Here is a 25,757-nt window from a genome sequence, read left to right as displayed (position 1 = left end):
AATTGCCTCCTTACCGATGTGTATCTATGAATTCAAGAAACTCTCACCCTGGAATGAAACCGCTGCCAATTTTGCAAGTCATAATGCATGAGAGAGGGAAACTTTCTCCTTTTGGGGAAATTGGAGTCTTCTTTCTCACCACCTGTCAAGTGCTAGTCCAAATATATTCAGTCTTGTGTAGAAGTGATTTTGTCCTGTGTCTCTTGATGCAGATAGCTTGCTAGCTGCTCACTGCCTTTACTTGTAGGCGTTTTCAACTGGTAATAAGGTCATTTTTGGCAGCTTAAAAAACAGAAAGCTCTAAGGATGCTAATGAGGTGTCGATTCAAAGCAGAATTATTAGAAAACCAACTCATTAACATTACAGAGAATCGTTTTGCTAAGAGGTATGGCTCAACAGTGATATAAACATTACCTTCCAAGAAGAATTAAGGATGGAAAATAAGTGTTTTGCATTTTAACAGATTCAACACTTTTGCATTCCGCAGCTAATAGGCCATTAGATCAAAAAATGTGTGCCGTTCATGGACAAACAACAATGTTTAAATATGGCTGCAGCTGTTGTCTCCAAGAAGAGACTTTTGTTTTGCAAAAGGAAGCCACAAAATGAAAAAGTGTGTATCAAAAACAGGCAGATGTGTTAATGTGTAAATGATATCAAGCTAAATAGAAACACGTCTTAATTAAGGTAATAATTTCATTATGCAAATAAAAGACTAGGGAGGCACTGCTCACAGACATTTAATAATTGTTCTGTGAATACAAAGAACTTCCTCCAACTACTAAAGCTTTTTTGAGAAAAAAAAGCCTTTATATTATTTATTTAAAAAAACAAACAAACAAGCACAAAAAACCCCCCAATTAAATGCTGCATTGAAAATGTTTAAAATACATCACTAAATTCAGTTCAAACCAGTCTTTTGGCATCATGCAGTGACACTAAGATGACATTGTAGTTGCATTTAAATAAGTCTTTCCGATAAGTTGCACTTCATAAAAGCAATCAAATGGAACTCCCACACACTGTCTCGCTTACTGCTAGAGTATTAATTAAATTACGTTTCGGTCTGTCTGACCTTCAGTCAGGTGCCCAAAGATTTTGTATCAGATCTGCAGTGAAGCAAAAGCCCATGTTTCAAACTAATTTTGTCACAGTCTACGGCAGGGAGGTAACTGAGCGATCAAACTCTTTTCCAGGCACAGGGTAGAGAAAAGGACACAGATGTGGATTACTTCTTTGTATTTTCACCTGTATTGCTGCTTCGTTTGAATGAAAATTCAATTACTGTGGTGATTAAATACTAAAAAGTGACTTGCTCATGTTTTTCTTCTTCGAGGTTTTTTAGTAAATGACAGATTATGAGACCTAAGAGTTGAATTGAAACCAGGGACTGGTTGAACAAATTAAAGTTTGAATATTTTAGGACTATGTATGTTTGATTTTTTTTCAGTATTTATCATAAAATAGGGGGTGCTGAGTGGTACCAGCAGCCCAAATAGACTGTATGTTACTCCCATTTGAGAAACACTGCTTTAATGGAAAATGAAGACACAATGAAAATCATGTAATGTCTCTTCACATCTTTGGAGACAGATGTTGAACAGATACCTTTTATTCTTTTGTATCTACGGCTACGGCTCTGTTTTATCAGTGTAATGTACAAATAGATCTTCAGGCATGAATTTAACAAGTAGAATAATCATGACAGTTAATGCATGATAAGCATGGTACTTAAAAAGAAGTGACCTTTCTATTACCGTGAAAAAGTTCAGATCTACATTGACATCATATTTAGCCCTAAAACATTTTTTGCATTTGTTTCACTTTTTGAAAACAGATATCTTAGTGAGCAAACCAAAACAGTTGTTCAAGCTGAAAACAATCGCCCGAAGCAAGAAGAGTTCAAGTAGATATATTAGTTTTACAGTAAACTCTCCTGTTTACAGCTTTTTTTTCTCTTCTATATTAATTTGTGATGACTACAAAGTAGCAAAACGTATTCCCTCTCCAATAATTAATGAGTTTATTCTTAGCATAAAAAAATATGCTGAGTCCAGGGATGGTGCCAAGTTTAGGGGAATTAGGGAAGTAATTAGTTTGAAATTTGTCGGAGTCATTCAGTGTACACTATGTACAACAGTGTACAATAAATATGCATATAGAGTAGAAGAATACAGTGCTAATATTAATTTTCATTTGTTATGCTCCTTTTTATCATCACGAGCAGATGTTTCCTTGCAAGTTTCTTGCTTTAGACATGACATAAATAAATAAATGATCAAAATACAAAATGAATTAACCTCCCAGCTAGATACATTACCAGTTTAAAAACTTTGGGACTTGTGTAAAATGTAAATAAAAACTGAACAATGCAATGATTTGCATATCTCATAAACCCATGTTCTATGTTCAAAAAAATAGTTTTGAAGATGTAAGGTCCTAATTTAAAGGAGCACACTTGGTTAAAAGATCAGAATGATAGGGAGATGCTAACCCATTTAGTCACTTAAAAATGTTAAAATCTATTCAAAAACACACTGGGAGCCAGTGTAAAAGGGCCAAAATATTGTATTGTTTGCCTGTGGCTGTCAGGAGTCGAGCTGCCACATTTTGAACAAACTGTGGACACAGTGGCGTGTCTAGAAAATTTTTGTTGGGGGGGCCAGGTAGGGGCACAGATTTGGAGAAGGGTGGCAGATGTAATTGGCAGATAATGTTAAAAACAATTCTACCAACCGTTAACCATAATTCAATAACCCTGTAAACCTAATAACCGTAACCTTATTAGAATGAGATTTTAACCACTACGGTGCAAAGTGTTTAGATACTGTGTTGATTAAGTACAAGAAATACAATCAGTCAGTGTTTATTCAGCATTCAAGGACATCAATATTTGCATAGTATTTTTACTGACATGTAGTGCACATATGTTTTGGGCAAAAACATTTTTGAATATTAAAATACGAACATTTTTAACATACAATTGGCAAATTAGCCAATTCCAATGCAAAACCAATGCCTGTAAAAAAAAAAAAAAAAAAAGAAGATAATCTTCTCACAAACTGGTGTTTGATTTTGAAACAGGAAAAAAGTGGAGAAACAACTGAAAAGACTAACATTTGAATAAAACCTGAAAGCAAGTAAATACTTTATATGCTGCCTTACTTTGGTAATATTGAGAACAACACTGGCTGATGATGAAATGCAGTCAGCTGGCATGGTGACACTGCCAGTATTAACCTGCAGGGCTGGACTGGGACAAAAAATTGGGCATTTTCACTACAGATTGGCCCACCAGGTATTAAAGCCATAAAGCCTTTGAATGAAAACAAATGCTGTTGTGACAGTGATGTACAGTCTTTTTGGTATATGTATGATTTCTATACATTTTACGTCAGATAAAAACTTTCTTCGCAAGATTCAGATAATTATTTAATAAAAGCTAGATATTTTAAATGAGAATAAAAAAGAAAAGTATTTCTTTATGCCCTCCTCTCCCTGTTAATGCCCTACCTGGCCCCCTGGCAACACTTTGCTAGACCCGCCCCTGCACAGTTACCAGCTGTCAGCTACATAAAAAAAGGATCCTGGTGTTATTTATCTCTCAGAAACAGTTCATAACTTCAACTCATTCATGTCACCTAAAAGGTAAACCTGTTTCTCCATCACCTGTTCAGCTCTGATGATTCAGTAAGGACATCTCCTGGTTTCATCTTCATGTTTCCCTCTCACCACATATCCAAACCGACATCATGACCAGCAGCTTTACAGCTTTACAGTTGTGGCTCCAGCAAACATTCTAACTAAATAAATTCTAACAACAGCTGATCAAGCTTAAACGTGCTGCTGCTGTTTAGCGCGACATCTGCTGGTTTCCTCTTTCTGGCGCAAAGTGGGTGATAAACAAACAAGAGAGACGATCAGCTGATCATTGATCAGTTTCATGATTGAAGTAGCAACAGGAGAGAGAGGAGAGAGAATGAGAGGAGAAGAGGCAGCTGTGCAGCGTAAAGACAGAATAACTCCAGTTTTGTGTCTTTTTCCATCCTAGCTGAAGTCCGGGACAAACTGTGTCTCTTCTCAGCTCAATACCAAACCCATAATATTTTCTCTGAATGAGGGACCATTCCATTTTTAAGGAGCTGTTGGCAACTCTACTAACTAACCTTATGAATAAAATAAAGTTCACTATCAGTAACATCATAGCAACCGAACAGCTGTATAAACTCGTCATGCTAGCTCACGCAGTATGAGGTATTGTAACTGACTGTAAAAAGTCAGCACAACGAAAATAAACTGCACCTAAACTTGGTTTATATCTGACCCAGATAGACTGCAGGTCATAACTTCTTACCTGAAGTTCAGTTCACCTGACACACGGACTGGTGGCCGCCTCGGGGCTCTCCTCCTGCCTCCCCTTCCCTCATCCACCTGCTGGCCTCTGTGGAAGCCCCGCCATAGCCACCACCAAACCACTGACTTATTTTTACACATCGACCTGCATCTTATAACTCATAACTCTTATGTTAGCTGCCCTCAGTAGCATACTGTCTGAAATATTCGATGGTTGCAAAAATTCTTTAAGTGTTATTTTTTTCCTTGGTATTCTAATTTCACCGAAGTTTACTAAACTCAACAAACTTAATATTACTTACCGGGACATTTATTCTGTCCTCATTTTCTTTCACCGAAAAATTGTTTCCTGCAGTGTTGTCCTTCGTGCTTGGCTCTCCTACCTTTGCTAACGTGATGCGCATAGCGCAGAAGCCGATGCTGCATTCACTTACACTCGGATATCTGAGCTTCACCGTGAAAACATAATCGTACATTTGATATTTGATTGAATTTTATTGTTTTACCTTTGGGGTGGCACCTGGGGTGGCCAGTCTGGTTGGGGGGGGTGGCCTGTGCCCCCCCAGGCCACCCCGCTGGACACGCCATTGTGTGGACAAGAGGCTATTCCAATAAGCAAGGGTGGATGAAGTGAAGTAAGCAGAGGAGAGAAACTTCTTATCCTTCACAATTTATATTAAACAGCATTTCTTTGTTTTTCAAATGTGAAACAGCTGTGAAAAAGCAGCCTCACACCCTTGCAAGGATGTTTGGGAATTTTCCAGAGTGAAGTTCAGAAGGTCTGAATAGAGTACCCCTTCTGTTTTTCACTGATTCACATTTAAAAAATGTAACAGCATCCACAATTTTATGTCAGTGAGACAGTCCAGCAAGACATTTTGAAATCAATGGAAGTAACACATCTGCAAAAAGTTGGGTCATGGCCATATTTACACCTATGTAGCATCCTCTGTTCTTTCAGATTGTTTGAACATCTGGGATATGAAGAGACCAGTGGACTTTTGCGAAAGGAATATTATCCCATTCTTTACTGATAGAGAATTTTCACTGCTCAGTCCTGAGTCTTCTTTGCTGTATTTTTTGTTTTGTGATGTGCAAACAGTTTTAATTTGGTAAAAGGTTTGGACTGCAAGCAGACCATTTTAGCATGTGGACCCTTCCACTATTAAGCCATGCTGTTGTAATAGATGTAGTATGTGGTTTAGCATTGTCTTGCTGAAACATGCAAGACATATAGTATATGTTATGCAAGGCCTTCCCCCTACTATCTGGATTAAAGCATATGTTGCTGTAAAACCTGTATATAACTTTCAGCAGTGGTGATTTTTGGAAGAGCTCCTGAGCCTATCCACTGATTTCCATGACAGAACCGTGCCCATTTTTATGCAGTGCAGCCTGAGGGCCCCAATGTGTTGTTTGAGACGTATCGCTCTCTTCAAATTCAATATGTGCTAATATTTTTAATGAAAGAGTAAAATGTCTCAGTTTAAACATTTAATGTATTCTGTGTTCCTTTATGTTTAAAATATGAGTTTATGAGGTTTGTAAATCATTTCATTCTGTTTTTATTGACATTGTTCTTCATGCCCTAACTTCTTTTTTTTTTTTTTTTTTAGCTTTGGGGTTGTAGAAACCATAATATGCTGCCTGTCTGTCAAATAATGTGTACTTGATGTCAACACATGCAGCTTGGAAACCCATTTTTCAAGACAGAATTTTCCACGGAGAGGGTTAAAGAGCACCGCTGTGTCAATACAGTGGCAATATTACTGTTTGTTTTGCTGTGATAACTGAAATGACTCCTAGTGTTGCTGGTAAATTGCCATCAAACCACTGTTAACCTTACGTGACATGATTGAATATGTGCAGCATCAAAATCAATTTTAAATTACATATCAAAAAGAGTGGCTCACCAGAGGTTTCTGAATTTTCTTTTTCAATCGGCCTCGTCGTGCACATATATCCTTGAGAGACAGACATAGATAATTACATTTTTCGTGTTAGCATACTTAACATCTTGTCAGCTAGGTAATCATTTTTAATGACGCCATCATTTGCCCCTTCATATACAAATCTGACTTTGAAATGTGAGAGCTGGTTTTTACAATCAGTTTCTACTGACCTGACTGAAAACACAGACTTCCACAAACATTGTAGGTGATGCTTACACACACATCTCAAGTGTTCTAATCACTATTTAATGTCTTTTACCTGGATCTTCTTGTTGTCACTGTTAAATTGAGACACCTAAATTGTTACCGCTATCAAATAATAATGATTTAAAGATAATATAGATTATATTTTATAGTATCTTTGCATTTATTACAAAGAGATACTGGATAAAAGGGGGAATGTGGGAAAATACCCTTTTTTGCCTTCAGAACTGCTCAGTTCTTTGTGACAGAGATTCAACAAGTCACAGTAAACAGTTCTCAGAGATTTTCATCCATACTGGTATGTTAACATCACAGAGTTGATTGATATGTTTTTGGCTGTGCATCCATGATGCCAGTCTCCTGTTTCCAAAGGTGTGTTGCTGCAGCAGACCCCACCCCCGGCCCATGGACCGGTACCGGTCCGTGAATCATTTGGTACTGGGTCACGAGAGTTGAGGCTTCGGTGTGAAATTTATGGTTTTCAGGGTTTGTATCGTTATTTTGTTATCGTGTTTTATCGTTAACTCGGTTTCCTTGGGTCTTTTCCCGTGTGTTATGAATAAATCTTCTTTTTTTGGTAGTTTTACTTTGTTGCATTAATCCGCGACACCTTAAAGGCTGATCTGTGAAAATATTCTCGGACATAAAATGGTCTGTGGCGCAAAAGTGGTTGGGGACCGCTGCTTTACTGGACTGACATCTAGTGACTGTAGAGGCCATTTGACTACAGTAAACTAAATTGTCACTTTTCAATATAGTGAAATGACTCAGAGATGATTTAAGCTTTGTGATGTGGTACATTGGTTGGGTCCACTGTGGTCATAAAATGATGGAACTGGTCTATAACAATATTCCTGAAGACTCTGGCATTTAACCAGTGTTCTGTTGGCATTAAGGGTCCCAAAGTGTGCCAAGAAAACATCTCCCACAACAATACTCCACCATCAGCAGCTTGAGCAAGGCAGGATAGATACACACACACAAATATTGAACCTACCATATGAATTTTGCAGCAGAAATTGAGACTCATCAATTTTTTCCCATGTGTATTGTCCAGTTTTGATTATTGTGAATTGTAGCCTAGTTTCCTGCTGTTAGCTGAACTCATGTGATATTCTACTGCTGTAGCCCCATGTGTCGTGCATTCACAGATCCTCTTCTGCAAACCTTGGTTTTACATTAAGTGGCTAGTTGATTTGCTGTCGCCTACCTATCAGCTTGAAGCAGTTTGACCATTTCTCCCTAGTGTCTGGCATCAACAGACACATTTTTGCCCAGAGTACTGCTGCTCACTGGATGCTTTCGCTTTTTTAGACCATTCTCTGTAAACCCTAGAGATGGTTCAAGGATATCTGTCAAGGAGGAATTCTTTATACAGCCAGATCACACACACATCAAGCAAAATGCAATAAACAAGTGGTAAATATAGACCAAAAAACAACATTAATATTGAGAACATAATGAGTTATTCAAGTAACTTTGGAAGTTGGGACAAATGAGCTTTTGAGTCTGTCCTGTGCATTGGCATACAAGTATCTGCAACAAGGTGGAAGGAAAAGGTTTTTTTGTTTGTTTGTTTGTTTTTTGTTTTTTTATAAGGGTGCCTAGGAAAGCCAGAAACAATGGACCTTCTTCAAGGTGTCAGCCTTGTACAGATGAGGAAGATCATTCAGGTTCACATGTGCGATTTTACGATACATTGTAACTATATCTTGAAGTCTGTTTTTGTTCTTTAGGTTCAGCGACCAGTATGACAGTTGTGTGGACAAATCCCACAACCTCAGCGGCTTCTACTCAGCTACTGAGTAGCTACTCAGAGCAGCACGTCAAGCACACCACGTTCAAAGTAACTGAAATAAACCTCTTACCTATTCTGATACTTGATTTGAAGTTCAGGAGGTCGTTGTACCTAACAAAGTTTGTTGTCGAGTGTATGACCATGAGCTGTTATTAGAGCCTGACCTAAATTTCTGCTAAAATGTTATGTGAAGATCATTACAGTTTTGCTTGAGCTTTTTTAACCCTTGTGTGGTGTTCGTATTTTTGTTACTCAGCCAGTGTTCATGGGTCTGGTGGACCCGCTAGAGTTTTGGCTTTCCAAATTAACACTATCAAACAATTTTATGTTAAATTACTCAACAGATGTTTACTTCATCCCAATTACAAGACATATGAACAGCAAACATGGTTAATTTCTTCCCTTTACCTTTGTTAGATCACATTTATGAATTAATGTGCTTCTCGTTTTTCTTTTATATAAAATGTTATAAATAAATCAGTTATAATCAAGTGGAGTGAGTGGAAAGACACAACACATTTACACGTGAAAAAATAATTAATTGTTTAATTTTTCTTTTGACAAAAACTGAACACGGGTCTCACAGACCCGAACACCATACAAGGGTTAAAAGTCTTTTTCAGCTATTGAGTAAGTCGACTAAAGTATTTTGCTTCTACTGTATGAAGGTTTCAACAGTCTTGATGCCGATGTTTGAGCACTTTAATAGTGTTGTTTCAATCATTAAGGCCAGAACAGGAATTATTTTGGGTCCAAGAGCAAATGACTTATTCTTATTTATTCTTATTTATCTCCCTTACTGTTTGTGAAATACATATAAAAAGTTTCTGAGATTCTGTAAGAGTTCTTGGGTTCCTGCTCTGACAGGGTTTTTTTTTTTTTGAAAAGATAGTGTCTTGGGAGCATTGAGAGAGACTTGAGAGATTACAAAACACTTTTAAAAATTAGTTTCTTACTTTTTGCCAAATTGTGTTGGTTTTTTTTGTCTAGGGTTCTAATTATTCATGTCTGCAAATCCTTTGGTAAACAATGAAAGTACCAGTTGAGAGGAAAATACACTTTCTTACAAAACACCTCCTGAAAGAAATTGTTTATATCTCACCACGTAAATGTACGTGCTCGTGGAATACTTTTTTGAGAGTTCTTTGAGACTTGTTAATAGTTTTACTTAGAAAACATAAGTGTGCCGGATATCCAGGACCACTTAAACTTTAATTTCTATGCAGGAGTGCAACAGCAATTTCATTTTGCTTATGTAGCACCCTGTCTATCTCTCTTCCTCTCCTCACAGTTATTTTACAGCATCCCCCCTCTCCCTCTCTCCCCCCCTCTCCATGCCCTTTCAAAGCAGAGAGGCTCTTTGGGCTGGAGTGTCAATTAATGAACCTCGTTGTCTATGTTAATGAGTAGTAACATTCGTGCGTGGAAAAGGCCAAGTGAGTTGTTCGTCTGTCACAGTCCCACTTGGCGCGTCATACTAAGATCACTCTGGAAAGTGGGTGTGTTTGTTTTTTCCAATGTCTCTAGTCTTGCCTTCCCACTGCCAGTAGAAATGGTAATATCCTATAGTTAATGCCACCTTATGAGACTTCCACAGCTTTTTGAATGTTAAGCACTTTCTTATTGAATTGGATGTTTGCTAATAAATCACATGGTGCCGGGGGTTGGCATGATTCACCCTCTGCTTCTCTCAGGGTAATTCTACCATGCAACACTCAGGGGAAGCAAATTTGCATCCTTTCCATGACTAATTTAGCTGTTTGCTTTCACTGAACTGGTGTACACACCATATATTTCGCTCCCCTTTCCTTTCCCCTTTCGTTCTCTGTTTCCTTTTCTTTCTCTCTTCACCCCTTTCATTATGGTTCCCTTTTGAACCGCTGTCAATGTGTTATTTTTCAGCCATCCATAACATGTACCAATCCTGTCACAAAATAATGTTTTATTGGGTTGAGTTCTATCTGCAGTTCAAAGGAAACTGCAGTATAGTTGTGATGATCAAGTGTTGAACATTAAAAGCTTTTTTCATTCATGAACTCCTGAAAATGTTATGAGAATTAGGAGGGGATGTGTCCAAAGTTGTCCTTTCTCACTTGTTGCACACTACCTTGGGTAACGGCAGAGATGAGATCTAGAAAGCCTAATGTACATGAAGATGCCACCTAGGTAAGGCATGCAGGAGAAAAGACATGTACTACTCACTCACTCACTCACTCACTCACGTAACTGTTATATTCTACCCTGGCTTCTATACTGGGCATTTCACAGACTCTATTCTGGTAAACTGGTAGGATTTTTTAATGTCCAGAGCAGCTGAGTTGGACATTTAAGCTCCCTTTTGCGGCACCACCAGCTCTGTGAACAAATAACCCCTGCAGAGGGCTCAAATATAATCTTTCTTTCAAACTGATATTCAGGTCAGGCTCAGGTTATACAACTGCGTGAACCTCAATTGTATTACCTGAGCCAAAACATTATGATCTCCTCTGGTGTGGTTGCAATTTAATGGATTTAAAGTCAGAATGATATTCATAGAATGGAACTTCATTGACAGAAAACCTACACTCTTTATTAATTCATTTATTATTTATGAAGTCAGGCCAACATCATGCGCTATTGGATTTTGAGATTATTTTATAATATTGAAGTTAAGTGGCTTACATTATGGAAAGGTGCAGTGGAAAACCAAGGGTTGAAATTGCATTAAAACTTTTAAATTGATGTGTTTCCTTGTACCCACATTAAGAGGAAATGACAAACTGGACTGAGAATAGTGCACAAATTAATTAGTTACATTTAAAAGAGGTCAAATATTCTTGCAAATTAAATTATTACATTTAAAATACTTTTACAGAAATTGTCATGCTCCAAGCTCTCTGATCCTGTATTTTGAATTTTGTTTTTGGTAATGTTTCGTTCTTTTGGATTTAAGTGTTTATGTTATGTAGTTGCTTGAGTTTAGTATTTTTTAGAGCCATGTAGTTTTATTATTGATATATATAGTTCTTGGTTTATTGCTTGATTATGATATGGTGTTTTGTTGCCATTGTTTCATTTCCATGTCCTGTCATCAGTGTCTCCATATTTGTTTACCTTCTGTCTCTGTTTCCATGGTTGTCCGGTTTCCCTGTCTTGTCAAATTCAGTCATCTCTAGTTCTGGTCCCTGTGTTTATTCCTTCTGTTTTTTATCCTGACATGTCTTAGTGTGGGCCTCAGTGAATGTGTTACTTCCCATTTTATTTTGATAGTCTGTTTCATGCGTGCGATGTTCAGTTTTGCTTCCCCTGTCTCGTCCGTCAAATTCTATTCCTCAGAATGTGTGTTTTGTGTGTTGTGCTGTGTTCCCCAGTTGTGTCCATTCTGCCGTATCTCCTCTTGTGTATATCTCCCTCTGTTCTATCTCTGTGTGCTCCCACATGGTGCTTGTAGCCTCCATCAGTCTGTTCTGTTAGTCTGTTCTAACCCAGCTTAGCTATTTTACTTGCTTTTTGTTTGCTTCACCTTTTTTCGGTAATAGTGCCTTGACTTTTATATCTAAATTCTTTTAATGACAGGAGCAACATTATTCATCCCACTTGCAGGCATCGTAATCTGTAGGACCACTATGGTTCCTGAATTGTTCTGATGGAGGAAAGTTTTAAAAATATTCCCGTCTCTGATGCTTTTTTTCTCCCCACAAATTGCACCCTGCCTTTGTCGTTTACCATTAAAACAGCTGGAACGTGCCAGTGCATGAACTTTGATGTTAATATAGTGATTGTTTTTGTCTTTTTTATAGCATCCGTCCCCAAATTTAAGTTTTGCTCAGCTGAATTCTCTGAAATACAATGACAACAAATCTAAAATATCAGATCTGCTTTCATGCTGAGAGTTCATATAAACCATTGTCAATTAAATAGGAACACTCCATGAGTTCAGTCATTAAAAAACAAAATCAACTAAGTTTCCAGAGTTGGTATAACTGGAAGTTGGATTAACAAAGCCAATTTATATTGCTTTGTTAATCTCTTGCTTGCTACCCAGCAAAGTGACACTTCCATTCGCAATCTTTGCCTGCTAAGCTGTGACTGGTCAGCTGATTCTCCGAATGAAAGAGCCGTCATTGGGCACAACATCAGAGCTGCTACACGAACCGTAAATGTGGGTGATGGTTCAGAGGTCTGGAACCAGGCTAATCTGGTAATACAGATTGAGGCAGAAGTGCCACTTTTTATGGTTACCTGTAGTTTAATACATCTTGTGCACTGATCTGAAATGGAGGTTATACCACTGACTAGAACTGTGCTTGAACTGTCCAATATGGGATTAGACAACCAATCAGGAACAAAAGTGTATGGTATGTAGCTATGATGTAATTATATGGTCTGTTAGGAATTTTGGATTTGTCTGCTCACATGTTAAACCACAACACTCTTACTGCAGCAGCAACTCCAGTGGTACAAAAAGTACAGCACCTCACAATTAAGGCAGAAACCTTACTGCTTTGGTAATTGAAGTGAAATTATCCCCTGTTACTGCTCTGTTACAATGAAGACAATTTTATTGCTTTTACTTTAAGAATACATTTTGGAGTGTTCCCTGAAACTTAAGCTCAGATCGAATCAATGCAGCTGGTCTCCACGTGATCCAATAAGAAATCCAGAACACAGCAATAGCCAATTACCTCTGACCCCGGAGGATTATTGGCCCTGCATTTTCTCCGGCGAGTGACGTTCACTGTGGTGTCAAGTGTACTCCACAAGGCTATATATATGTCACTGCTGTGAAATAAAATATGTATGTGTGTGGAATAAGGGTGAAGATGCTTTTCTCTGTGGACAAAACCTCATCCATGTTAATCAGGTATTTGGCCCCTTGGCCATTAATGATAATTCAGGTGAGAGGGGATGTCACCACCAAGCTGTTAAAAGCTAGACGCCCCCACCCATCCCTTCCATCCATTCGCACGTCTATTGGCAATAATGAGTGCTCACCCCAGCCTCGCCCAGCGGCCAGAAATTGGAGTCATGATTATGAATTTATATGAGTGTTTAGGAGTGGAGGTGAGCCTAAATGCCACCGTTGCTTGTGGAAAATGGATTTATTTAGGCTGATAGTTTTTCTGTGGCGATTTGTGAACGTGTGGGAGCTTGTTGGGGCGGATAACAGGATTGAAGTAGGCGATTAGAAGTTATCCTTAAAAGTAATTCTTTTCTAAGATGAGGAAAAATCATATGTGAGAAATTACCTCATTGTAACAAAGGAAAGATTTATTGCAGTTGCGCTGTGCTCAAGGCATTTAGTTAATTTTGTGGGAATCTTGTTTCGCTTTTCCTTTCATTACATGAAGTTTCCTGACATGATCATTAAAGTCTCATTTCAATCTGTTATATGGGAAGATCTAATACTAAGTTTGTTGTGCGGAAATTATGTCAAACATCACTCTGACAGAGACAAAGCAACTAGTGCAGGGTGAATTGACAGCTGCTTTCTGATTTATTAAATAGCAGAGTATGACTGCTTTAGTGCCCAACAACCATAAAGGAAGTTATTACCATCATTTATCATTCTAACCATCAAGTGAAGGCTTTCATATCAGTTTTGCTCTCTGATGTTAAAGACGAAACTGATAATATCTGCTGCAGGTCCCACATTGCCCTTGACCCCTCTTACTTTTTAGTGTTGCTGCCCTTTACAGCTCTCTGTTTTTCAGAAATACCACTTAACCTGCACAGCTGTTGTCCAGCTGTCGTCCAGCTGTCGTGCATCTTGCACTGTTTCTTTCATACCTGTATCACAAAGTTTAGAGTTTGATCTATGGTTTCATTTTGTCTGAATTAAGAAAATAAATTCTGATTAAATTCAAAGCTGAAATAAATATACACAGCATGCTTACACACACAGCCCTGTTGGCGAGCAGGTAATGAGGAGGAGAACAGAACACTGTCCTGACTTCTCACGGAAAAGTTTTGCCTTTTTGTAGGTGTCATGTCAGTAGTTTTCACTATATTAAAAAAACAAAACATTTACACTTTATTAAAGTTATTTAAAGTTCAGACCCAAGTTAGATGAAATAAAGCAGTTGACTGTAAGTTTTCTGAATGTGTGAGCAATGAAAAATATGTCAAGACTGTTCTCCCAAGATGAAAAATGAGGTGAAACTGTTATAGTAATCATTAACAGAATTAAACTCTGAAGTTCTGCGAGGAAATTATGTCTATATTTCTTCCATTACATCTCAGGAAGCACAGTGCAATGAGAGATACTGCCCGGCTGCTCTGCCACCACTGACATGAAAATGAGTATACTTTAAAAGGCTTCATAAACTGCTAACAACAAAGTGATCTAATTGCATTGCATTAATGAAAAATGTTATTAATCATAAAATTATTTACTGATGTTATTTTTCAATCAGTCATTCTGTGCATTTGAATTCTAAAAATTTGTTCAGATCAACTTTTTATGTGCCAATTCACAGAAAAGCTCCTTACTATATTTTAAACAGAAACCCAAAATTTGCTTACTACATGGACAATAGGAAAAACCCCTCCCTTTTAAGAAAAGACAAAGTGAGAACCGATTGGCATATAAGTGAGGGGGAAAGGGAGAAGATTGAAAGAGAGGTGATCAGTGCATCACAAGTCCATAGCATTAAAATTATATTTCAGAGCCAGACCTAGCTATAAAAAGAAATGCATATTTTAAGCTAAAGTTTAAAGGTGTCTATGCTGAAGGCTCTGCCTCCTATTGTACTTCTAACATATGATGAAAGGCACTATGAGGTCTTTAAGATATGATAGGGCATGATTGTTTAAGGCTTTACATGTGAAGGATTAGGAATTTAATAGGGAGACAATGAAGACAAAAATAAGAACTCCTCCTAGTCTTTATTGCCATCACCTTAGAGTTTTTAAAACTAGACTAGGTGAAAGAAGGCAGGCTTTCACCTGCATGAGGAGAATGTGTGATTTTAATGATAGTGTACACTAAAATTACTCAAAGATTCTTGTAGGTCTAGTCAATTTGTTTCTGAGGTTTTCATAGCCAAATCCAACTTAAGGGTTTTAAGGCTTTAAGTTCAAACAACTCATTTGTTTCATCCGGCTGCATAGATAATTATAGCTGATTGTCATCTGCATAATGGCTAATAGACATGTATGCAGTTCTTTTTAAATATATTACCTCAGGGAAATATGACATACTACAACAGTGCTATGGACAATTCTAATTACATAAGATTGCAGTTTCTTTGAGTTGTGAAAATGCAGGATACACAGAAAGTGTTGTAATTTCTGTTGTGTGCAAATCAAAGACGTGCTTGCAAATCAGACAGGAAATATTCCAGCAATATAAAACTGTGATTACTTTTTGAGGACAGCTTGTACACCTGTTTACATCTTACAGCTCCAGAGAATAAAGTTGCATTTAATTCCTATTTATCCCAAACAATTTGGTGGCAAATGAGACACACTTAGAGAGAATTTGGATGTACAAAAGACAGGAGGACAGTTTTTGAATCCAGGCCATTAGTGGAAAACATCCAAAAGTTGAGCGCCAGGAATATTTAATTAGAATTGAAGCTTGAAACTTTCAGCACATGAGAATTACTATTTGGTTTTTGTCATTCTGAGCTGTTCTATCTGTTCAATATAGGCTCTTTTGTAGAACCACAAAATGTCTCTTGAAGCAGCAAATTATTTCCAGGTGTCAGACAAGCGATGGTTGAAAAAGTAATGCTAAATTGAAGATTTAAATAATTTGTACATCACGTACTATTGCCACGTAGCTGTTTTGAGAAAAAAAAAATAACTTCACAACTAGAAAACTGAAAGTCTCTCAGTTTCATCTTATTGAAAAACTTTGTCCACTGTGATCACCTATGTTCTTTGTCTCTTCTTCTCCTTCCTGTATTTTTATGCTTGGTCTTCTGTTCCATTAGTTGGAACTGTATTTTAGTGCATCCTACAAAGAGCAACAATGAGTGTTACAGTAAGATCGAGAGGCTTTTTTCTATTGTTATAGAGACAGGATGACACTGCTAAGACTTGGCCTTGAAAAATGGATGTTATAGAGTACTAGTAATGTTAAAAGAAAGGGATTGAAGATTGCAGAAATTAAATGGAATGAAAGATGCCAGGTTTAGGGAAAATATCCTGCCCCTAGCTTAGAAAAAGGAACAGCGAGCCACTTTGAAACAACTATATGGACAACAGTCTGGAGGCAAACTTAGAGAGGCAAGGCTGATATAGTCTGGACATGTGTAGAGGAAGGATAGTTCATATATTCATCAATGGATGCTGAATATGAAGCTACCACGCTGGAGGAAATGAGGTGGACCACAGAGAAGATTTATGGATGTAGTGAAGGAGGGTTGGTGTGACTGAGGAAGATGCATGAATAGGGTGAGATGGAGACAAATGATCCACTGTGGTGATCCCTAAAAGAACCAGCAGAAAGAAGAAAGAAGCATCATGCCATGACCATCTGTTATGCTTACAGAGATGTTAGATTATTAATGCAGACAAACTTTTGTTTAACTGGTATGGCAGCAGATAAGCTTGTATAAGGAAAAATAAGCAACATTTAATATCATGCTTTCGTGTGTTATGGCCCTAGCAGGGCCTCCTCCTGAAGGTGCCTGTGTGGGCGTGTCCCACTACCTCCTACCTGTGATGCCACCTTTCCCTCCTTTACAGCTGACTCCCATCAGCAATTAAAGGTATTTAAGCCCAGAGCAGGGTGAGCTCTGGGCCAGAGTGCCATTTGTGTGGGTACAGCTAGTGAGCTGAGTGTTTTTGCGGTGTTTCCAGCTGGTGAGCTGTGTCTTGTGGTGTTTCCAGCTAGTGAGCTGTGTTTGTGGTTTCCAGCTGGTGAGCTGTGCTTTCCTTTTGACTTTTTGCTTTATTTGACCAACGCCTGAGTTTTGTTTGTGTTTCTTTTATGGTGATAACGGCTTGTCCGTCTCTTTTAGTTGAATAACTTCAATAAAACTGTTTTATTTAACTGTTTTGCCTCCCTGACTCCTTTTTCTGACCCGGTCACTTTTGTTGCTTCCCCCTTAACGCCTAGACCCCCCCCCCCCAGGGGAACGTAACACGTGATACTACCACATGCAGAAATAGCACATTTTAACCAGAAAATATCTGCTCTGTCATTGTGTACCAAAATGCATTCCTGATGAGCTGCTGAGAAGACAATCTCACGGTCCACCTTCCTGTCAGCTTTTCTCTCTTGTCATTTGGCAACTGGCTCCTGAATTCTCTCTTCCTCCTGCTCATTTTCTGTCCTTCACACGGGCTTGCTCTTTTTACGACCCCTTGTTTCTTTCCGCCTTTTTCGCCTTGGGTTTCTTGCTGTCTCTTCAGCTTCATGTTCACGTTCCAACCCAGACCACACACATGACCTTTCTGTCCTGAGAGCACTGTGCTTTCCCTGGCCTTTGACAGTGAAATGACACCCCCTCCCATATCTTAGCAGGAGATGCTGGCAGTTAATGTGGACATAACAAGAGAGGGATTTCAAACACTTGTGCGCTATCATCATCCAACCATTTCAACAGATATTATCAGGCAACTAGAACATAATTTGTGGTCATGCACAACTACACGCATCCGTGCACACACACAAACACACTCATAGCTTCTTTTTGTCCTTGAAAGACTTGTCTTAACATTTGTTAAGTTTAATAATAATGTCTGAAATGAGACCACATGAGTGTCTAGTGATTTCTTCAATAGTGGTAGCACAGTTGTTGATCATCTTTGGGAGAAGGTTTTGCCACCTCACATTTGAAGCTGAGATTGTTCTTAAGGAGAGTTTTCTTTAAATTACTTTAAATTACTGTAACATCAGTGTCTTACGTCCAGCTTCTGCTTTAATAACCAACCAATATTGTGAATTTGGAAAACAATTATCATTTAGTGTTGTTCTTTTCTAATTGTATATTAAGAACATGTCCACTTGTTCTCACTAGCATTGATTTTGGGTTATTAAAATTGAACACGGTTCTCTTGGAACTGTTGTAGTAAAACTTTTTGGGTATGCACACAGGGTATGTTCAATAACAGTGCAAGAGTTTGGATAATAATGTAGTAATGCAGTTCACTTTTGTTTTCTCTTCCACATAAGTTTAGCTAACCTGGGGATATTATTTACCACCCATCTGATCATTTCACCGCTTGATTTTTTTTTTCATTATCTCAGTTATTTTTAGCTGTTTGTTACATTCGCACAGCTTAAACTTTGTGAACTCTTGTTGATGTGAAATCCTACCTCCTCCCTTTCGAAAAAGCAAAACAAAGTCTGTGTTGAATATCACGAAGGCTGTTTTGTTTCCCCTGTACTTACTCTAAAATCAAATAAATCCCTAATATACAAAATAAGTAACATGCATACTTTAAAGTGTAACTGAAATTTGTGCATCATTTTGTGTCTTTTGGTGTTGAGATCATTTAAATCCTTCGTGTACGTGGTGTTTAATCACACGAATTTAAGTCTTTACTGTTTTCAAAATGCATTATTATAATAGAATGTTTCCTACGTCACACTTTGTTGTATAATAACTGTAAATCTTTGTTCTGCTAAGTTTGGACATTGGCTTTGCAACATTTCTTTTAAAAAATATCATGCCAGACTGCCTGCTTTTATTCCACACAAGCCTGACTCTGCAGACGTCTGAAAACAATACAGCCTTCTTAGGATGACTCTAAGGGCTCACAGTAATTCTCTGTTGCAATCATTATTCTAGCCACCTTTATTTCATTTTCCACCAACTTTATTAAAGCAGCAAAGAGCAGTGGTTGCCACAGATATTATTCCACAGCTCCATTTGCATAAAAAGCAACAGGGTGTCGTATGAGTCTCGGCAGAGCTCCCTTGCATATTTCTGATGAATAAAGTGTAGGTATGCAGATGGAACCCTGCAAGTAAATTACCCCTCTAGATGGACACAAGTGTTAATTAGATAGAGCTCAAATGAATTGCAGGATCACAGCATCACTTAGATATATAATTTGTATAGTGAACAACTGCTAGCTAGTTAGGCAGATAGCTCTGCAATATTCTGCATTTTTAAAGCCCTCTTGATATGTCAGAATATAAAGGAAACGTGCCATTTGATGGATCACTGCTCTCCTGCTCTCACCTCTGTCCTTGATCAAATGGAACTTTTGCTTAAAGGTGTCACTGTAATTAGCATCTCTGCAAGTGTGGGGAAAGGGACTGTGGAGGGTGTGGGTGGATGAATGCGTGTGCATGAATGTCAGATTTTTTTTTCCATAGCTTTCATATTATGAAGAGCAAATCACATTTCTAAAACGTGTAAGCAATCAGGGAAATTTAAAGTGAATTTCATAAAAACAAAAAGTTAAAGTATGGCCAAAGTACATTGGATATGTTGTACTGATGAATTTACTTTCTTTTTTACTCTGTGTACTCCAAATGTTACTTGATTACTTTAACTCCCTTTATAGATATGATGACAAAGTCCATTCCATGCATAGTATAAGCAAAAAAAACCCCATTGCGTACAATTTCAGTATCATAATTTGTGATGTCTTTATTAATATGTTAGGGAAGCTTACGATTGCGCTTTCACTCACTTCAAAACACATGCAAATGACCTTTTAATGATCCCAGGGATGGATAATAACAGGATGTAACTGGAAAAAAGTGTGTGAATAAGAAATTAGCAGGTAATAAACATGACACAGACGATAACTTATTCACTACAATATTTTAGGCGAATTGACTGAATGGTACTTGGAAAAAAAAAGCTTTGGCATTCCTGTTTTGTCAGTACAGAGCATCTAGGAGGATTAAGAGACTCAGAAATGCTACCTGAAATGTGACACAAACACGCAGTGATTTCCATCTGTGAGTTATGCGTCACTATGTACAATTGTCGAGAAGATCAAAAGACATCTCAACTATTCACACTGTGGCTGATTTCTCTTGACAGTTGACAAGTAACCCACCTCCTCCTCCTTCTCTGTTTTGTGTATTCTTTCTTTAAGTTTCTCCTTTCTTGAACTTTTCATATGTGAGGCATCTGAATAGATGCATTAACCACCGTAGAGTTAAATTCCTCCCCCTCCTTCTCGCCCGCCTGCCTTCACTGACAAACGTTTTCAAAATGAAAATTGGGAATCCTCTCCCTACTCTTCACATTCATTTTCACTTTTCCCTCACTGAACATCTACATCTTCGGGGAGAGGATAAAGGCATGCATGCAGGGAGATGAATGGTTTAATTTAGATTCAAATTTCATAAAGTGGGCTAATCGGAATAGCTGACAAAAGCTCTGTGACGAAGAAGTGATAACCTGCAGGCTGCTTCCTTATTGCAGGAGATGGGAGTGAAGTGCCGGGCTGGTTTACAGGTCTAATTGCATGACTCAGTGTAGGGAGTGGGAGACTGACATGGGAGGAAATATTCCTGTGGGATTTAACACTTTCCATGATAAGTCAGAACTCAGCATTCATTTTACTACTTTTACAAGTCAGTTTTTCACAGATAGACTCTCCTCATGTCTCCTTTTCTCACCTGTCTCCTTGTGGTCTGTGTTTGTTTGGACACTTAAAATTCATTGTCTTCTATGTGCAAGTGCAACTCTTTTGTTTTGTTTTTGTTGGTTGCGTTTGCTCATCAGTCTGCAACTTCAGTCTCGGTGTCACTTAAAATCCTAAATTTCAGTCTTACATCAAATTTTTACAATTGTGAATCCAATGTCGCTAAAGTAAAATTCCTGAGGATATGTCCGGTTACAGTGTGGTTATTTATGTTTCTGCAGGGATTTATATGGATGGAGATTAGTTGTTTATTTTTACATGACTGTTTCATTTACGTCAGCTCAAGTTCTGCAGTTCTAAAACAGGATTAACATTACTTGAGGATATAAAGAATCACATATTTCCCTTGTTCTTTGGATGAATGAATGGATGGATACTAGAGTAAAAACAGTTACAAAAAGCAGGGACATTTATTATATAAAACATCAACCAACAGAAGCTGAAATTGCCCTGGAGTAATACGTTTTTAAACTAACACTTCATCCTATGAGATGCATAACAGCAGACTGCAGTTTCCCTTGTTTTTTTTTTTTTGTAATAAATTGGCCATTAAAGATAATGCATTTTTGTATATTCTGCAACCCATACAGGGTGGATGATGAATAACATGACAGTTTATTTAAAATAGCCTAGTAAATTAAAAAAAGACAGTTCTTGTTGCATGGAGAATACAATGAAGGGTGCTGAAACTGTCCTCAGTGATACATTGAAGAGAACTGTGGTACATAGCATCAAGGGGCTTAAGAGTATTGGCAGCAAATTAAAGTAAATTACATCTACATAGAGAAGGACTGGTGCAGTCTTTAACCCACAGTTCTTAAGCCCTGACACACAAACATAAATCTCATATTCATGCCATTTGGTGTTATTTCCTCTTCCTTTGGATATCATTATCTCCAAACTTCATTGTGACCGATAAATCGGCTTAAGAATTTTAGGGGAAAAAAGTCTTTGTTGAACCTGCCTGGCACTTGTCACATTGTTAAAGTAATCCAGGGATTGTTGTTTGTACAGCAGTGAGTACTTTGCAGTCAGGAACTGCTAATAGCTAATATGGCATTCTTTTAATGGTGCTTATTAAAAAACTCTCACTAGTTAGACTCAGTACTTAAAAGAATAGTAGCACCAAAGATGTCTCTGCTTCTGCTGGCTTTAATTATAACAAGAGTGGTTTCCCAAACACACCTACATGCCAGTGTTGGCATTTTCAGAATCATTTTTGTCTTTTTCTAATTTTCTGCTATTTTTTTTTTGACCCACCTACAAATATAAGAATGTCTACTAGACAATATTTAAATTACAGATTGGGGGGAAAAACAGGAAAAAGAGGTAATTGAAACTGGAGCAGTAATTATTACTCCAAAATTAGCAACGAGGGGACATTGTGCACTCCTTTTGGAGGGGGCACAGTGGGGTCCCAGGGGGTGGGGGTGTTACTCTGCCTTCTTATGTTAGCAGGTACCTGGCATTAACATATGGCTTGCTTTACTGTACACCAATGAGGTTGTTCATATGAAAGTGAAAAGTTCTCGTTCTTTCATAATATGAGATGAACTATGAAGAAATTTGACTAATTCAGTAACAAACATTTGCATTTCAGTTCACTTAAATTAAGTTCAGTTTCATTTATATAGCATGGAATCACAACAGTTGCCTAAAGGCAGCTGTTATATTAAGGTAAATGGAATATGTAGTATAATGACTTTTTTATATAATATGACTAAACAAATAAAGTAGACCAAGAAATTCTAAAGCTGCTGTATAGTAATCCCAAATATTGAAAGTCTGTGCAAAATTCTTCATTTTGCTTTATATTTACTGTTTCTATGATGTGATGATGGAAATAAAACATTCGTATGAAGATGACTTGTTAGCTGTTTTACTACTACTCTTTCAGAAATTAAAAAAATGTGATGATTGGTCAATAATTGGCTAAGACAGTTGGGTCAAGTGATGGTTTCTAAGTAATGGTTTAATTACCACCACCTCAAAGACATATGGTTTGATCATACCTAAGATCAAATAATTATTAATAGCATGACTTCTTTGAGCAGTCTTTTAAGAATGAGGTCTAACAGACATGTTGATGGTTTGGAAGTATCAAAATATCAAAGCTAACTCAGAAAGATCAGAAGCTTAAAGGGCCTGATTTACCTCTCGGTTCTTTTGTCAGGGTTTTTGGATCCCCCCCCCTCCCCCCTTTTCCTACTGTGTCAAGTTCTCCTGTGTCCAGTCTTCCAGTTATTATTTTCCTGTATTGTTTTGGTAATCATGTATCTTCTGGGTCTTGCATTTAATTTTATTTCCTGTCATTGGCTTAATTAGTTTCACCTGTGCTTCATTTCCCCTGCTGTGTCTCATTCCTCCGATTAGCCCTCAGTCTGTTCAAGTGTGTGTTTATAGACTTGCTCTAGTCTTTTGGTCTTTGTCTGAATGCTTCCCTTGTGACTGCCTGCCATTTGGAGTTGGATTTTCTTTGTTGTTTTGCTTCATCCACTTTGTACTTTTAAAAAGACTTTTCTACCATCGTTAAAACGTGTATTTCTGCTATTTCTGTGACAAATATACAATATAAAATTGGTTTTCTGTTAAGTTGTCTGTTCTGTTATGACACATGAATAGGTCAGCATTAACAAACAAGCAAACTAAATAAACTCCAAACACGTGTCTCTAAAAATGGTCAGGTAAACAGACTTGTCTAAGAGTTTAGGTGGAAAAAGTAGCCAGTGCCCAAAGAAAAACTATGAAAGACTTTCACAAATAGTTTCACAACTATTGCTCAATACCATTTGGAGAAAGTACAAGAATTCCTGGCTCACTGAACAAAAATGTAAAGACATTTGCACAGTACAGTACATTCTTGCAAAACGGGCAAAATCTTTTCCATAGCCTGAGTAAATTTAGCCTCACATCAAAAAAAGTAGAGAAATTAAAATGAGAAAATATGGCCGATAACGTCTATCACAGCGAATGTTTGCATTTCTAATTTACAGGGACGTAATTAACAGTCTGTGGATTATTTTCTCTAATGAAGGACGACTTTTATTTCCAATTATCCCCACAAAGTCACCTCGTGTTCTCCTGAGCTGCAATAATAACATAAGTTAGTGTATTTAGGATCCTGTAGGAATAATGGTTCATTTTATCAGCCTGACTGAGTACATTAGATAAGAGGCTAATGTGATCGTTTGAAGTTCTAGTGCAGGTTAACCGTGAACCATGCTTTAATATGAGCAATGGCTCCAGACTTTCCAGTGGCTCCACTTTAGAACCCAGATATACCAGTAGCTAGAAAAGTCTGTTTTGCAAGTCACTTGAGATATTTTTAGCTAAATTACACACTTTTCTTGTAATTAGCCCAAACTGTGTAGCTTGTCTCTTAGTTTACTCAGTTCACAGCTGTCTGTCTTTCATATTTCAGGGAATTGTGTACTTACAAGGAATACCTTATTGAAATACACAAAAGTTTTGTTAGAAAAAAAATCATATTGACAGCTGACAAAGACAAATTGCTCTACAAGCTTAATTATTCAGACCTCAGCTCTGAAATGACAAGCTTCCACAGTGGAAGCAGGCTGGCAAACAGAAGTGATCATGGGAAAATTTTGGTGATTTTCACTTTGACTTGATACTCAATACTAGTCAATTAAAAAAGGATGTCTTTCAAGCACCTTACAGGTTTCTGTCTGTAACCTATATTTATCGGTTCTTCCCACCCCTTCTGCTATAGCCAAGATGGTAACTTTTATTGCATTGCATGAAGATACTTCACATCAGTTTGAACACACTTACATACTTACGTGGCAAGTGTCCATATGGAGGTGTGCAACTTTAAAAAGCAGTACCATAGGGTTTTCCAACATCCACAAATGGTTGAGTCGGAGCCAAACTTTGGAATAAAATCGCAGTAAAAAAAGCTGTTTTTCTTTTTCTTATTAGTGTCTTGTTTAATCTTCTGTTCCTCGATCCTACTTGCTTTTCTGACCCCGACAGCAGTGTGTTTTCTTCTAGCATGACAGCGATGGCTGTGCTATCATGCTATGAAAATGACTCCCAGCTTTCCTGACTTTATCATTAATACTAGAGCCCTTAATGTTGCTGATCTGGTATTTCGGTACACCATACTTGCTGTGGCTCAAGATGTTGTCGCACCTCTTTGTTTGTTTATGTGATTGTGCAGAAAATACATATATTTGGTACTTTGCACTGAGTTCTGTTAAGTTAGCAGATTTGTGATGCGGAGAAAAAATCCATCCATCCATCCATCCATCTTCATCCGCTTATCCGAGGTCGGGTCGCGGGGGTAGCAGCCTAAGCAAAGAGGTCCAGATCTCCCTCTCCCCAGCCACCTCCTCCAGCTTGTCCGGGGGAATACCAAGGCGTTCCCAGGCCAGCCGAGAGATATAATCTCTCCAGCGTTCTGGAGTACAATGAACATACAGTGAAGTTCTAAGTGTTTGTTATTCGGTGTTATAAGTACATTATTGATATTACTCTAATGCATAATACACAATATGCAACGTAAACTAATATATATGCCTTATTTGTACTTGTCCACCTGCATTCTTGTTACGTTCAGGTGTAGGGTGTACATTATATATAGGTGTGAGAATAATAATGATGGTGACTGATAGGTACATTTCATTTCCCTTACTTAATATGCAATATTTCTTGCCACTAAACTGTATTATGTTCTCCATATGTGAACTATTCTGGTGTAGAATTCTGTTTTCTCTTCTATGTGATGGTGACTGCAGTGTTTGTACCTTGGTTGTGACTACAGGAATAGCTATACCCCAAAAACTGTGCAGCCTTCCTGTCCAGCTTTCAAGTTGTGCGTCTTTGCAAAAACAAATAGTCCAGACTGTTTAATTATAGTAAATATCATTTGAACATGTTG

The 25,757-nt window shown here is 37.8% G+C and overlaps 1 protein-coding gene and 1 long non-coding RNA gene across 4 annotated transcripts in view; one reads left to right on the top strand and one right to left on the bottom strand.

Annotated features, from left to right (window-relative positions):
* Positions 1-4,884, bottom strand: part of LOC143421521 (uncharacterized) — a 34,654-nt gene extending 29,770 nt beyond the window's left edge. Inside the window, exons 1-2 of the long non-coding RNA XR_013101196.1 lie at positions 4,657-4,884; positions 4,356-4,442 (exon numbers count right to left, since the gene is read on the bottom strand). This is a non-coding gene — a long non-coding RNA (uncharacterized LOC143421521). The remainder of the gene's footprint in view (positions 1-4,355; positions 4,443-4,656) is intronic.
* Positions 1-25,757, top strand: part of ksr2 (kinase suppressor of ras 2) — a 120,193-nt gene that overhangs the window by 36,596 nt on the left and 57,840 nt on the right. The window lies entirely within an intron of this gene.

The sequence above is a fragment of the Maylandia zebra genome, linkage group LG12 (genome assembly GCF_041146795.1).
Source record: "Maylandia zebra isolate NMK-2024a linkage group LG12, Mzebra_GT3a, whole genome shotgun sequence".
Lineage (NCBI taxonomy): Eukaryota > Metazoa > Chordata > Actinopteri > Cichliformes > Cichlidae > Maylandia > Maylandia zebra.
This window is presented reverse-complemented; position numbering and strand designations above follow the sequence as displayed.